Source organism: Rhagoletis pomonella, unplaced genomic scaffold (assembly GCF_013731165.1).
Source record: "Rhagoletis pomonella isolate Grant_MI unplaced genomic scaffold, Rhpom_1.0 Rhpom_scaffold_00002, whole genome shotgun sequence".
In the NCBI taxonomy this organism is placed as follows: domain Eukaryota; kingdom Metazoa; phylum Arthropoda; class Insecta; order Diptera; family Tephritidae; genus Rhagoletis; species Rhagoletis pomonella.
Window position 1 is genome coordinate 101,680,504 of NW_023458556.1, and position 14,091 is coordinate 101,694,594.

Sequence of the window (14,091 nt, forward strand, 5' to 3'; positions counted from 1 at the left end):
TTTTGAAACTGCCACCTGCCGCACGTGTCCCAAGGATGGTTTTAGGCTGAAAAAAATCTATATGTAAAGGGGGCGTGGCACTTCCCATACAAACCGAATTTATCATGCTACATATCTCTGAAAGTGCGCATGGTAGAGTTTTGGAAGTTGGTATGGAGATACACGAAATCAATCGCATACCCTTGGAGAAAAATTTTAGCTATAGTAAAAAGGGGTGTGACATCTCCCATACAAACCGAATTTTTCATACTGATTATCTCTGGACATTTTTTGGTAGAGTTCTAGAATTTGGATGGAGATGTACGAAATAAATCGCATACTCTTGGAGAAAAATTGGAACTATTGGAAAAGGGGGCGTGGCATCTTCCATACAAACCGAATTTGTCATACTGCCTATCTTTGGAAGTGTTCATGGTAGAGTTCGGGAACTTGGTATGGAGATATACGAAATCAATCGCATACTCATGAAGAAAGAGGGCAGCTGTTGGAAAGGGGGCGTGGCTCCTCCCATATAAATCGTATTTTTATACTGCATATCTCTGAAAGTATTCATGGTACAGTACTGGTACTTCGTATCGAGATATGTATATAGTTGAAATCAAGCCCATACTCATGGAGAAAATTTGGGCTATTTGAAAAGGGGTGTGAGGCCTACAAACCTACCGACCTTTAGCTATCTTTGAATGAATTTTTTTATTCTTCTGTAGGTGTGTTTGTGAGTGAAATCCTCCTAAATGGTTGTACGGATTTTAACGAAACTTTTTGTGTATTTGAGTGGGTCTCTGGATGGTTTAGTTTCACAATTTAATCCGACAGTTGGCGCTGTAGTTAAGTTATTACTAAAAATCTTACTTATGATCCGATTTGGCTAATGTTTTAAATATGTATGCAATACTATTGCAAAAACGTGCTCCCAAGTGGTGCTGAAGTCGAGCTATTACTAAAAATAGCCAAGTGAGAAAAGGGGCCGTGAAGGTCAGATTAAATCGACCTGTTGCACCATTGAGTATATCGACGGTCCTGCGTTGCAATTGGCCCAATGGATGTGATTTTCCAATATTATTATGCGTTCAAACGTTTAAGGTATTTCGTCTGAAATAAGTATATGTATATTGCATTTCTGTAGAACAATGATTCGCACCCATTTTGAAATTGCCACCTACTATACTGTAAAGTTTCTAAAACATTCACTATAGAACCGGGTCATTATTGCCGCCAGGGAGTGAAGAGGAAAAAATTTATTTCGCTTTGCGAATAACCGTGCTATGAAATGCCGCACAACTGGAGAATTTCAAGAACGGATATAACACTTTCCTTAGGTTATTTAAAGCGGCAAATGACCACCAAACCTTAATCTTAGCAGACAAATGTGACAATGAAAATCGTAAACGTGAATTGTTGGTGAAAATGTTGGACCAAAAAGTTTCAATAAAATATATAAAAATTTTGGGCGGGACGAAGTTCGCCGGGTCTGCTAGTATTGATATCGATTGCAAGCTAGATGTTGATGTTAACCCTAAGCTACCTTCAGTTTGGATAGATAAATTTAGAAAAATCTTTGAATGCACTTACGTAGAGAAACAGATTACTGATTTCCCAGAGACCAATTATGAAGCAAAAATAGTGTTAACATCAAACACGCCAACCTTTTGTAAAGCACGGCGGCTTTCGTTTGGGGAAAAACAAGAAGTTAATGGAACTATTGACGAGTTATTAAAGAAGGGCATCATTAGACACAGTAATTCACCCTACGCGTCACCAATTGTACTTACGAAAAAAAAATCGGGAGCGACCCGAATGTGTATAGACTATAGGAACCTTAATAAAATGATTGCAAGGGATAACTATCCGCCCCCTCTTATTGAGGACTGCTTGGAATACCTAGGAGATAACAAGATTTTTACTGTCATTGATCTAGAGTCAGGGTTTTACCATGTAAAAATGGCCAGTGAATCTGTAAAGTATACGTCCTTTGTTATCTCGAACGGGCAATATGAATTTTTAAGAATGCCGTTTGGGTAAAAAATGGGCCGGCAATATTCCAAAGATTTATAACAACAATTTTGAGGGATTTTATCGATAACAATGAAATTATTGTATACATGGATGACTTAATTATCGCGAATAAAACAGTAGATGCGCATTATAGCTTAGTACGTAGAGTTTTGCAACGATTGACTAAATACAGCCTCCGAGTAAAATTAAGTAAATGCAAATTTGCATACAACGAGGTAGAATATCTAGGATACAGGGTGACGGACAGAGGGGTACGACCTTCAGGGAACCACATTAGTGCTATAATGAATTTCCCAATGCCTCGAGATCAACGTGAGCTGCAATCATTTGTAGGATTGTGTTCATATTTCCGAAAATTTGTTCAATCCTTTTCGCTTTTAGCTCGTCGTTTATATGAATTTCTAAGAAAGGACGCCAAGTTTATATTTACAGAAAAATGTGTTAGCTCTTTTGAAAATCTGAAACGTAAATTAATGTCAGCGCCAGTACTAGCAATCTATAGTTATAAAAAAAGAGACAGAATTGCATTGTGATGCGAGTTCTTACGGTTTCGGTGCAATTCTACTTCAGAAGCAAGAAGATAATAACTTCCATCCAGTAGCTTACTTCTCAAAGAGAACATCAGACGCGGAGAGTAGATATCACAGTTTTGAGCTAGAAACACTAGCAGTCATTTACGCACTCCGCCGATTCAGAGTTTACTTAGAAGGTTTAAAATTTAAAATAGTTACTGATTGCAGTTCGTTAGCGCAAACCCTTAATAAAAAGTTGGTTAACAGTAGAATCGAGAGATGGGCATTGGAGCTCGAAAACTACGACTACACAATATCCCATCGAGCGGGAGTAAAGATGCGACATGTAGATGCACTCAGCAGAAGTGAAGTTGATTACGGTAAAGTTGTAGCTGCGATAGATAGTGAAGACTTGGACTTTCAGTTGCAAGTTATGCAGAACAGGGATGAACACATAATAGAGTTAAAGGAGCGATTAGAGAAAGAAGAAATGAAAAATTTTGCAATGGAAAACGGTGTAGTGTTTAGAAAACAAAAAGGTCGTTTATTATTATTCGTCCCTAAAGAGCTTGAAAAAGAATTAATAAGATTATTACACGAACAGTTAGGACACCAAGGCGTAGATAAATGTTACCAAAAAATAAAAGCGAATTACTGGTTTCCTCACATGAAGGATAAAATTAGCAATCACACAAAGAATTGCATAAGATGCATAATGTATTTAGCTCCTAAGAAAACTAATAACTGGAATCTGTATAATATACCAAAAGAACCAAAACCTTTTCACACGATCCATCTGGACCACTTAGGACCCCTTCCGTCTCCACAATCAAAAAGAAAACATATTTTAGTGATAATAGATGCATTCACCAAATATGTCAAGTTATACCCGGTATTAACAACTAGCACAAAAGAAGTAACAGCGGCTTTAAATAAATATTTTGAATACTACAGTCGTCCACACAGATGTATTACAGATAGAGGCAGTTGTTTCACTTCCAAAGAATTTAAGCAATATCTGTGCGATAAGAACATAACTCATGTGAAGGTGGCAGTGCACTCCCCACAAGCAAATGGACAGGCAGAAAGAGTGAACCGAAGTTTAGTGGGTATGTTAGCAAAATCAAGCGAACCGGTAGCTCACAGTGATTGGGTAAAGCATTAGGGAAAATCAAATTTGCACTTAATAATACAATGAATAGATCGATAGGCACAACGCCCAGTCAAGCCCTCTACGGTGTAAATCAAAGAGGTGAATCTGTAGATAAGCTTTCAGAATACCTGGACGAGCACATTTCTGGCCCCGGGGGGAGGGATTTGAAGACTATACGAAGCAACGCAGAAGAATGCATTCTGAGAGTTCAAAACTACAACTTAGAGCGAAACGAGCAGAAAAGAAGCAGGGTAAATGATTTTGAGTTAGGAGACCTCGTGGTAATTAAGAACGTTGATACAACGGTGGAGGTCAACAAAAAACTTCTGCCAAAATTCAAAGGTCCCTACGTGATTCACAAAAAGCTTCCAAACGATCGCTATGTAGTAAGAGATATAGAGAATGGGCAAATAACACAAATTCCGTATGACGGCGTAATCGAAGCCTGTAATATGAGAAAATGCAAAACCAAACAAAGCGACACTTGACCATAAGTAATTACTTTTGATATTAGCCTGTACATACACTAGATATGAACACTCGGATAATGTGATCGAGGCCGATCACCTTGATCAGGTTGGCCGAGCTGTAGTAGATTATATCCACATATTGTATTAGAATAACTATTTATAACAGTCTGGCAAACCTGGTCAGTCAACAATATTTGTAAAATGAATGACGGTCAGGTAACACTGGCCATGCAATCAAATCATAATCCATCCGAGCATCAAAGCGGAAAGACGTGTACATATAAAACGCCTACATTATTTACTTTTTAGGTATATCTATCTACTTTTAGGTAAAGTTTCCGTAAATTAGGTACAATTTTATAATTCAATTTTCAATTCCTGATGGAATATCAGCTGTAAAGAGGACCAGAAACAAACAGCTGTTTGCTCTTTGTTCAATAAACATATCTCCAAGTCAAAATTAAACATACCTAGCAGGGTTGCATAGAGAATCTGACACAAATTAATTGCCAATTAATTATTAATTGGCAATTAATAATTTGAATTTTCGTATGATAAATTGCGTAACAATTAAGGCCTAAATTGTTAAAAAGGTTCTTACCGCCCTATTCCCACAACACTGACAAAATTCATAATATGACTATTGTCACAATTACTGCGCCTAAAACACAATATAAACATTGTTTCGCCGTTGTCACTTACTCAGTAGGTCATAACAATAAAACTGACAATTGTCATACGATAGCTTAAAATAAATTTGAGGCATAGTATTAGGCGCAGTAGTAAAGGCAATAGTCAGCCGCTGAGTTTTGTCAGTGGTGTGGGAATATGGCGGCTAATTACCAATAAGGTGCCTGTTTGAACATAGTCGAAAACTGCATCTTTAACTAAAAATCGTCAAAATCGCGCTTACGACAATCTTTTACCCAAAAAAAGTTTGGACAATGCTGTTAAGACAACAAAGAAATACGTATTAGTTGTCAAAAGTGCGCATGTATTGCTAATGTCATGACAGTATTGTCCGGTGTTAACCCTAAGTAATTATAAGTTGTGTTTAATGAGCTGCTCTAGGTTATGCCAGGTTAAGATATCTCACAAAATTGTGTTTCATGAGAATTTTTCTTGCTCTAACTTACTCTACTTTTCGTTTCATGAGCCTGCGCTAAGTGGAACTAGAGCAACTTAGATCACGATTTTCTGCACCAGCTTTTTTGATGGAGTAACTTAGAGCAAGCAAACACACACAAACACTTTACAATTGACGAATTGAACTGTCGAGCAATCAACTGTTTTGAGAATTTCTGCCTGAAAAGTGTTTCATGAGATTTATGATCTGAGTTGCTCTAACTTGCTCTATTGTTTTTTTGAGAGCTGCTCTATTCTGCTCTAACTTGAGCTGCTCTGCACTTTTTTCGGTTTCATTAAACACAACTATAATCACCGTGATGCAATAATACAAGGTGGTATCAGTTATGACAGCTCGATTTGACACTGCCTCAGCTCAGTAGAATAAGAAGAAAAACGGGAAGAAATTAATTCCCATTTGGGGGAAAAATATAAAATTTCATATTTTTTTCTAAACAAAATTTGCTTTTCATAGTATATTCGTAATGAAAATAAATAAAATAAGATCAAATACCTTTTGAGAACTCAAAATGTGTATACTGAGACGTGTTTTGTTTGAGCTCGAGTTTCGCTTTAAACATTCGTGGAATTTCGTATTATTCAGGCATGCTCTGGATCTTGAATTCGAGTAAAAAAATATCGAATTCCATTTGAATTCACATTTGTGTGCTCCACATTTATCGGTTTACTTTTTCAATTGTAATCGTTTTCGAAATGATATCGAACAATATTGCCTGCTCTATAAATCGAATGCACATGAAAACATGTATTTTAAAACACTTTCAGTTGGCTGTGCGAAATTAAATTCAAGAGACAAAAAATGTAAGTCGTATAATTATTTTGTTTAAATATTTAAGGAAAACTAACAAAAGATTCTACATTTTTAGGGGTAAGCACAAAAGCAGCTTGCAGGACTCCATTATGGTCCGCTTTATGGAAAGCAACCCCGATATGGCCAAAGGCTTCATAAAAGGCGATAAGGCGAAGAGTGACATGCAATGGAGAGAGCTAGTAAATGAACTGAACAGTAATGGACCGCCTACAAAAGACGTCATGGGTTGGAAAAAGGTAAGCAACCAAAGAAAAATTGCTATGACCGTTTATTTATTTGTACAAAACATGTATCTAGGTTTGGATAGACTGGAAAACTACGGTCCGCAAAAAAAATCGCACACAACAACTCTAAAGCCAGAGCTACGGGTGGTGGACCCTACAATAAGTATGTGCTTACCTCTACTGAAGAGAAAATTGGCCAAATTTGCGGAATCTTTAAAGTTGTCGAAGGTATAGAGAATACGCGGGAGTTTGCGCAACAGGAAAATGAAGAATCAAGCAATGACGAGAATGAGAGATCGAGCGTTCTCACTACCCCTGCTCCTATTCCTAATGTAGCCAGCACACCGAAACGTCGCCGGGAGCCTAGCTTCAATGAGTGCATTAAAAAATACATGGGTGAAAAAAGCAACGCGATGGCATCGATGGCGGAAGACCTAAAAAAAAATTCAGAAGATAAAGGGAATGTGCGCGCAATAAAAGATATAAAATATGAACTCAAAGAGTTGAATCGCAAATTTAAAAAATTTAACGAGAATGTAGTTAGTAGTGTCGAAGAGAAGAAAAGACACCACCTCAAAATAAAGAAAATTCGAGAGGGAGAACTTGAAATAAAGCGCAGGAAGGTGGAGCTGCAGGAGATACTTAACATAACATAACATGCTTTCAGAAAAGAAAAAGGCTGAAATGTGATGGTTTGTATTGCGCAAAAAGAATTTCTGGTAACTCTCTAGGGTGGGGTAACAACCCCTAAAAAAGGTGCGGAAAAGTCGGGATGGGTACCAAACGACGCGTTTCGGCCCCCCTAATAACAATCCGGAGGGGGCGAGATAATATTATTAACCATTTAAAAGTTATGAACAAAAAACTTTTGTTAAATTTCGTTGTTTTCTATGAGCAATTACCACGTCAAAAATGCACTAAATCACCAGTTTCCCTGATTAAATAAATAGTTGGGTGTTTTTCGGTCGCTAGCAAGCTGACGGATTACCTGTTGCTGAACAAAAGCTCATCTGAACTAAGATTTTGTGCCTACGCTTAATTAATTATTCTTTCTGCTCTATTGTTGGTGTAAACTTAAACTTGAAGGTATGCCATCCACTCCATCTGCTGGCGCTAAAAGATGCTTAAGCAAAAGTTCTCCGACATCCAAAACTGTAAAACTAGACGAGAGTGCTGCTCTTCCATCAATATTAAGAGCAATTCGTGAGCTTGAAGAAACAGCGGCAGTCCGACAAGCTAGAGTCTCTTCGATAGTATATCATTTAAGGTAACGGAGGTTGATAGGGCGCTGAGTAAGAAGATTGATACTGAAGTTGCTGTGCTCTCTTCAAAAATAATAGAATCTGCTGAGCGGATTGCAGCTTTGGAAGCTAAACAACAGAGTTTTGAAACTGAAGTGCAGCGACTGAAAGCTGAAATTGAAAAGGCGGAAAACAAAAAATTCGCTCCCGATATCGCTGCTGATGCTATTGCATTTGGCATTCCATATACTGAGGGAGAAAATTTGAAGAGCGTATTTAATCTTATATGTCTATCCATCGATTTTCTTGTTCCCCAAGTATGGGATATTTTCCGAACTTAGCCGTCCAACAACAACCCTAACAGCGCAGTTGTGATAACATTTTTTTCCCCCGCTTGATCGCAACCGAACTCTTCGTGCTTTTAGTGACTACAGAAAGCGAACTAAGTCTATAATTTCTCTTACTGCTGTTGGCCTTGAGGGAAAATTTTCGCTATTTGAGAGCTTGGCTGCCGATACCAGGAAGACATTGCAGGAGGCTATATCACTAAGGAGAGAGGGGAAGCTGGCATCAGTATTTACGCTGCGCGGCGCTGTATATGTCAAAGTTGACAAAAATTTACCTGCGCAGAAAATTGATACGCGCACTGATTTGCATAATTTGTGCTAACGGTCTACGTTTATTTTAATTTATTTTATATCTTGTTTCTTTACTCTTAGCTTAAGCATGTAATGTTGTAAAGGTGGTTCATCTCTTCGTTCTTCTCTCGTACACTGCATGTGTTTGTTCTTATTTTGAAGTTGCTTTTGTTTACTTGCTGTATGATGGTTGGTGATGGTAAGATCAATAGCGTTGATGATAACAGTCTTGTTATGTTAAATGTGTTATGTAGACAACAGCGTGGGCTTAACATTGTCCATTTTAATGCCCGTAGCTTAAATAGTATAAAAATGGATTATGTCAGATATGTGTTTGAGCACTCCGCTGTTGATGTTATATGCGTGTCAGAAACTTGGTTCCCTAAGGATGTTAGTGATGTCCACTTTAGCATAAGAAATTATAAGCTTATGCGAAATGATCGAATTGGCAAAAGAGGTGGCGGTGTTGCAATTTACTGCAAGAACCACATAAACATGAAGCTTGTTTGCGAATCAAGTACTGAGGAAATTGAGTTTTTATTTGTTGAATTGACCGATCGCCTAAAAAAAGTTCTTGCCTCTTGTGTGTATAATCCTAATAGATCCTCTTGTACAAGTCCTTTATTTGAGAAACTGTCCACGATGCTTATTGACTATGATAATGTTATACTCTGTGGTGATTTTAATAACAATATTCTTGTCCGTGATAAAATATGTTCCTCCTTCTCAGATGATGTCTCAAATCTTGGTCTCTCCATCGTTAATTCTTCAACACCTACTAGATTCTGTAATAATTGTAATCCTAGTCTTCTTGATTATTTTGTCGTGTCCGATCATTCCTCTGTGTTAAAATTTGACCAAATTTCATGATTTAACTTTTTGCTCTTTTGACATTCACTTTAGTGATTCTTGCAGTGGAAAAGTGTATACCTTCAGAGACTTTCGCTCAATCAACCTAAATGCACTGCGTTTGGAGCTAGAAAATGTTGTTTGGAATGAATGTTGGTATTTTGGCTCTGTAAATGAAAAACTCGATTTTTTAAATAATAAATTGGTGTCTCTCTACCATACTTACGTTCCGCTGCGTTATGGTAAAGCATCACCTTGTCCTTGGTTTAACACCAAAGTCAGGGAAGCTATAAAAGCGCGAACAAAAGCTTATCGCCTTTGGAAGCAAAATCGCTCAAAAGCTAACTGGGACTCTTTTCGCGTGGCAAGAAATAAAGCCACTGCAATTGTTAGAGCTGAAAAGCAAAGATTCTTATCAGCCAAGCTAGATTCCTCTCTTCCCTCGGTGTCACCCTATTAAAAACCTTCGAATACAAGCTAATGAAAAAACTGAATGTATGTTGAATGTTGATAGTCTGAATGATGTGTTTGTTTCTAGTGCTATGTCTAATGGTGGCTTGTCTCAATTTGTTCCGTGAACTTCCGCTTCATACCTGGGCGTACCGTTTGAATTTTCAACCGTAACAGAATGTGATGTGGCTAGATGTATACTGAAAATCAAATCTAATGCTAGACTTCTCCTAAGCATTTGACTCCGTTGATAATACATTGCTCTGCTCAAAGCTCACTTACTACTTCGGCTTTGGCAAAAATGCACTGTCCCTCATGAAAAGTTATTTATCAGGCAGAACCCAGCGTGTGAAGATTGGCTCAGTATCCTCACAGACAAAGTCTGTGATCTGTGGCGTTCCCCAGGGTCCACTTTGGGTCCGTTGCTATTTAGCGCTTTCGTCAATATTTTATTGACTTTCCGATATGTAAATGCTCATACATATGCAGATGATCTCCAGATATACTTATCTGGTCCATTCCAGGATGTAAGTTCTCCTCCGCGAACTCGTTGTTGCTTAGTATGTACACCTTTTTGATCAGGCTAGCAGCGGTGTTTATTTTCTGATTCCATGGGTGATTTGAATGGAAATTAATAAGTCTACCCGACGCGATGGATTTCGCATGCCAGTTTAGCAATATTGTATTCCGTTTTCTATGCACCTCTATGTCTAGGAAGGCAATTTTATTGTCTTTCTCTCTTTCAACCGTAAATTTAATTTTTGTGTTTTGTGCATTCAATACTTTTAGTATGAGGAGAACAAAAATAAAATTAAAAGCATTCTGCACAAAAACAGCTACCCGCATGCGCTAGTTAACAATTTAATAGAAACGACGATAAACAAAAGTAAACAAACAAATCAAAATAAAGATCTTCAGGCTAACAACACAATTAAAAATAAAAAGTACATTGGAGTAACTTACGTACCAGGACTAACAAATAACCAGGCGCTCAGGAGAACTATAAAGAATGAAGATATTACATATGCTCACAGACCGCACAACATAATAAGCAAACTGTACACTAAAACAAAAGACAGAATTCTGAAGGAACAACAACATAATGTGGTGTATCAAATAGAATGTAAGGGAAATGATACCGAAAGCTGTAACAAATGCTACGTAGGCACAACAAAAAGATCATTGGGTACAAGAATAAGCGAACATAAAGCGGATGAGAGAAACAAAAGATGACAACAGCACTGGCACAACACTTGACGAAGCACGAACACTTTGCGGACTTCGGGAATACGAGAATTTTGGACACCGAAAGAGGGGTAAAAAGGAGAATGACATTAGAAAGCCTACGTATACAACAAAGACTTGAGAATGCGATCAACTTTAAAGAGGACGTAGATAACACCAACAACGTGTATGCAGCTGTAATCAATAACAAATATAAATAAGAATATAGGATTCGAATTTGGTAATATTGTTGAAAAGATACTTAAAATGGTGCTAACGTTTATCGTTTGTTAAACAATTTTTGCCAATAATATTTATGTAAATGTGAGTTCAAAGTCAGAATTAGTGTAAAGTAATTGCCGTTAACTATGTTTATTGTTTTTGCATCAGCGAATTTTACTTGCTAATCATGTTTATTGTTTATTTGTTTTTATTTTTCGAATAAAGACTCCCTGATGAAGACGCGTGAGCGTTGAAACGCGTAGGAGGGTAAAAGGAAAATTTAATTTTTTCGCTTTTTTAACTCTATCGGCCGAAGCAGCTCCAACCCAGCAAACATAACAAATAAGAATTTGGCCCAAATAATTATAATTATACCATAATGTTTGTTTATATGTTATAAGTTTTATGTGTCCGTGTTATCTCTGTTTAATTGAATGTGTCATATGCGTTTGTATATATATTAGAATTTGAATTTTCAATATATAAATAAATAAGTATTATCTTTACTTTTATCATTGTTGTACTATAAAAGATTGAATCTTATTGTACTAATGCCTGAACCGAAATAAATGAAATGCAATGAAAAAATAAAAAAAATAAAAATATATTATTAGGCAAAGAATTGTTAAAGAAATAACACTGTTTCTCCTAAGGCAGTCAATATGGGGAATTAGAGCGAGAGGTTGCCAACCGATAACACCTTGTATTAGTTGCGTTCCTTATCTCCCAGAAATAGTCAGAAAAAGTCCGAAGTAGTCAGATTTAGTCCAAAAAGCGTTCCTAAGGCCCTGTGACCACAGGAAAACACATGGTTATCACAACCATGTCACAAAATATATTTCCAATGGAGACTGCCTATTTCTCATGGGCTGCAACATATGTCAGCGCTTATTGCTTGAAATCTATTGCAGGCAATTCGATAGTTTGACAGCCATATTTTCATTTGAAAGAAAGCGTGCTGGTGGTAACATCGATGCAATCTTGATATTAAATCAAAATAAAAATCTATTTCCTATTGGATTATTTATGATTACGTTTAAGAAAATTATTCAGCAAGTTGTTTAAAGATTTAAATGTTTTTAAACACCGAAATTGAGAGAATGTTGTCTGGTGGCGTCATGCGGCAAATGCTTATTTCAAGACATCAAAGTGCCCACACACAAAAACTGGCAATCATATTTCTCGTCAAAATGGCAGTTGGTAGGCCATCGGTGTTTGCCTGTGGAGTTTTGCGGTCAACTCGAAAATGACAGCAAAAATGTGAGTGAGAGTGACTCTCTTCAGTCCGAAGTGTTTCAGATTTAGTCAGAAGAATTTTTGCTGGCAAAATCTTGAAAAGTGTCAAACTCAACTGAAGAAGAGAAGTGAGAATAATCTAAAAAGTAAAAAAAGTGAATTGAAAGTCGAAGGAGGCAAAAAATAATTGATATAGTAATAGTATAGTTTTGTACATACATTTCTATTCTTATTTGACATTAGTTTTGTTGTTGCCATTCTTTGGACTAAAATCTTGGGCTTTTGCGTTCCTTTACTTTTTCCTGTTATTCTCTTTTAGTGAGCGCATTTTGTATACCCTCTTGCATTTTGCGACTTTTCAGATTTTAGTACGAAAAGATAAGGAATGGACCTATTATTGCATCATGTATAGGCCCCTATTATGAGTTGCATTCGATTTTCGACTGTGGTCGAAAGTGCTGATCGAACGAATTTTCATTTCGTATTATGGCTATTGTGAATTTTCGCTCGTTTAGGTTGTTCACAATAGTATATTTTTCGCTGCTGACAAGCTTTGTTTACAAATCGAGCAAATTAACTAGTGTGCTTATACATATTTATGTAAATTTGAGCAAACTAAAATGAAATAAAAAATATAGTGAGTTTATAAAAACGTGGTAAAAATTAGTACAACGGAGTTCTGGATGAACGATTCGTCAGACGATGATAGCTTAGAAAACTGGCCTGGAGCAGAAAACGTTTAAGAGAGTTTAAGTGTAGCCTTTCGAATATATTTTGACATACAATGTATTTAAGAAATTGTGTGATCCAAATCTATTTAAAATAACTAATAAACTATAAACAGCTCTATGCTTTTGTTCTCAGAGATCGTACCAGCTGAGTATTGAGATTTTCTTTCACAAGTAAAACCAGCCTTCCGAGCTTGTGTTTAGTATTCACGACGTTAGAACTGCATAAAATTAACTAAAATTGTTTAAAATTAGTGTCTAACCGCCAAAAAGTAAGAAAACAAATGCAAAATTATACATTTTTCACAATTTTCTAACACTTCGCTACACCATGGAAAGCAAAATTCTGTTCGACAGAAAATTCAATACTCAACGAAAATTTCGACACGGTTGCATAGCTCATAATACGAATTTCAGGTTCGATCTTCGATAACCAGCGAAGATCGAAAATCCAATGCAACTCATAATAAGGGCCATAATCACAACTAGGAATGTTCGATATCGTATCGATTATTCTGAATATCGATATTTCATGGCACGATATTTGATTTTTTTTGCAAGAAGCTTGACCTGTGATTATCGGTTAAATTAGTGGAAAAACTGTTTAATTAGTGGGAAAACTGTCTATTTGGCAGGTACAACTACTTTTGTTGAGCACAAAATGCAGCCCTAGTGAATCTTGCGGTTACTATGGCAACCAGCAACCGTTACTTCTATCAGCATTGCCACTCACTTGATCGATCAAATGACAGTCATTCACTACAGGGCCAAACTGATATATAAAATTTTGCGTATGTGTTAGTTTTCGTTGTGAATGTGTTGGAGTTTCTGTCAATCGCGTCTTGTAGGGAAGTAGGTTTAGGGCCGGTTTCTTAAAGACTGATTAGTGCCTAAACGGGAGTTAATCGGCGTTTTGGTGAAAATGCGTTTTTTCAATGCCCGGTTAGCACAAATTCGTCGGTTAACAACCGATTAACCGATCAAAAAGTGACGTCACAATGCTGTCAAAAATATCAAAAATTAATTTATTGTAATTTACACGCACATTTTTATAATTATGGATCATATAATTGGGCTTTCTATTATTTCCAATTTGGATTCGATGCGCTTTATAAGAAAACCACGAACATATGGAGCGAAAGCAAATTTCTTTGAGGAATATAACGAGTAT

The 14,091-nt window shown here is 36.8% G+C and overlaps 1 long non-coding RNA gene across 1 annotated transcript; it reads right to left on the minus strand.

Annotated features, from left to right (window-relative positions):
- Nucleotides 1-8,574: 8,574 nt before the first annotated feature.
- LOC118734266 lies at nt 8,575-9,379 on the minus strand. The gene is made up of 2 exons (XR_004992370.1): nt 9,287-9,379; nt 8,575-9,227 (listed from the first exon to the last, which is right to left on the minus strand). It is a non-coding gene; the product is annotated as an uncharacterized LOC118734266 (long non-coding RNA).
- Nucleotides 9,380-14,091: the final 4,712 nt, after the last annotated feature.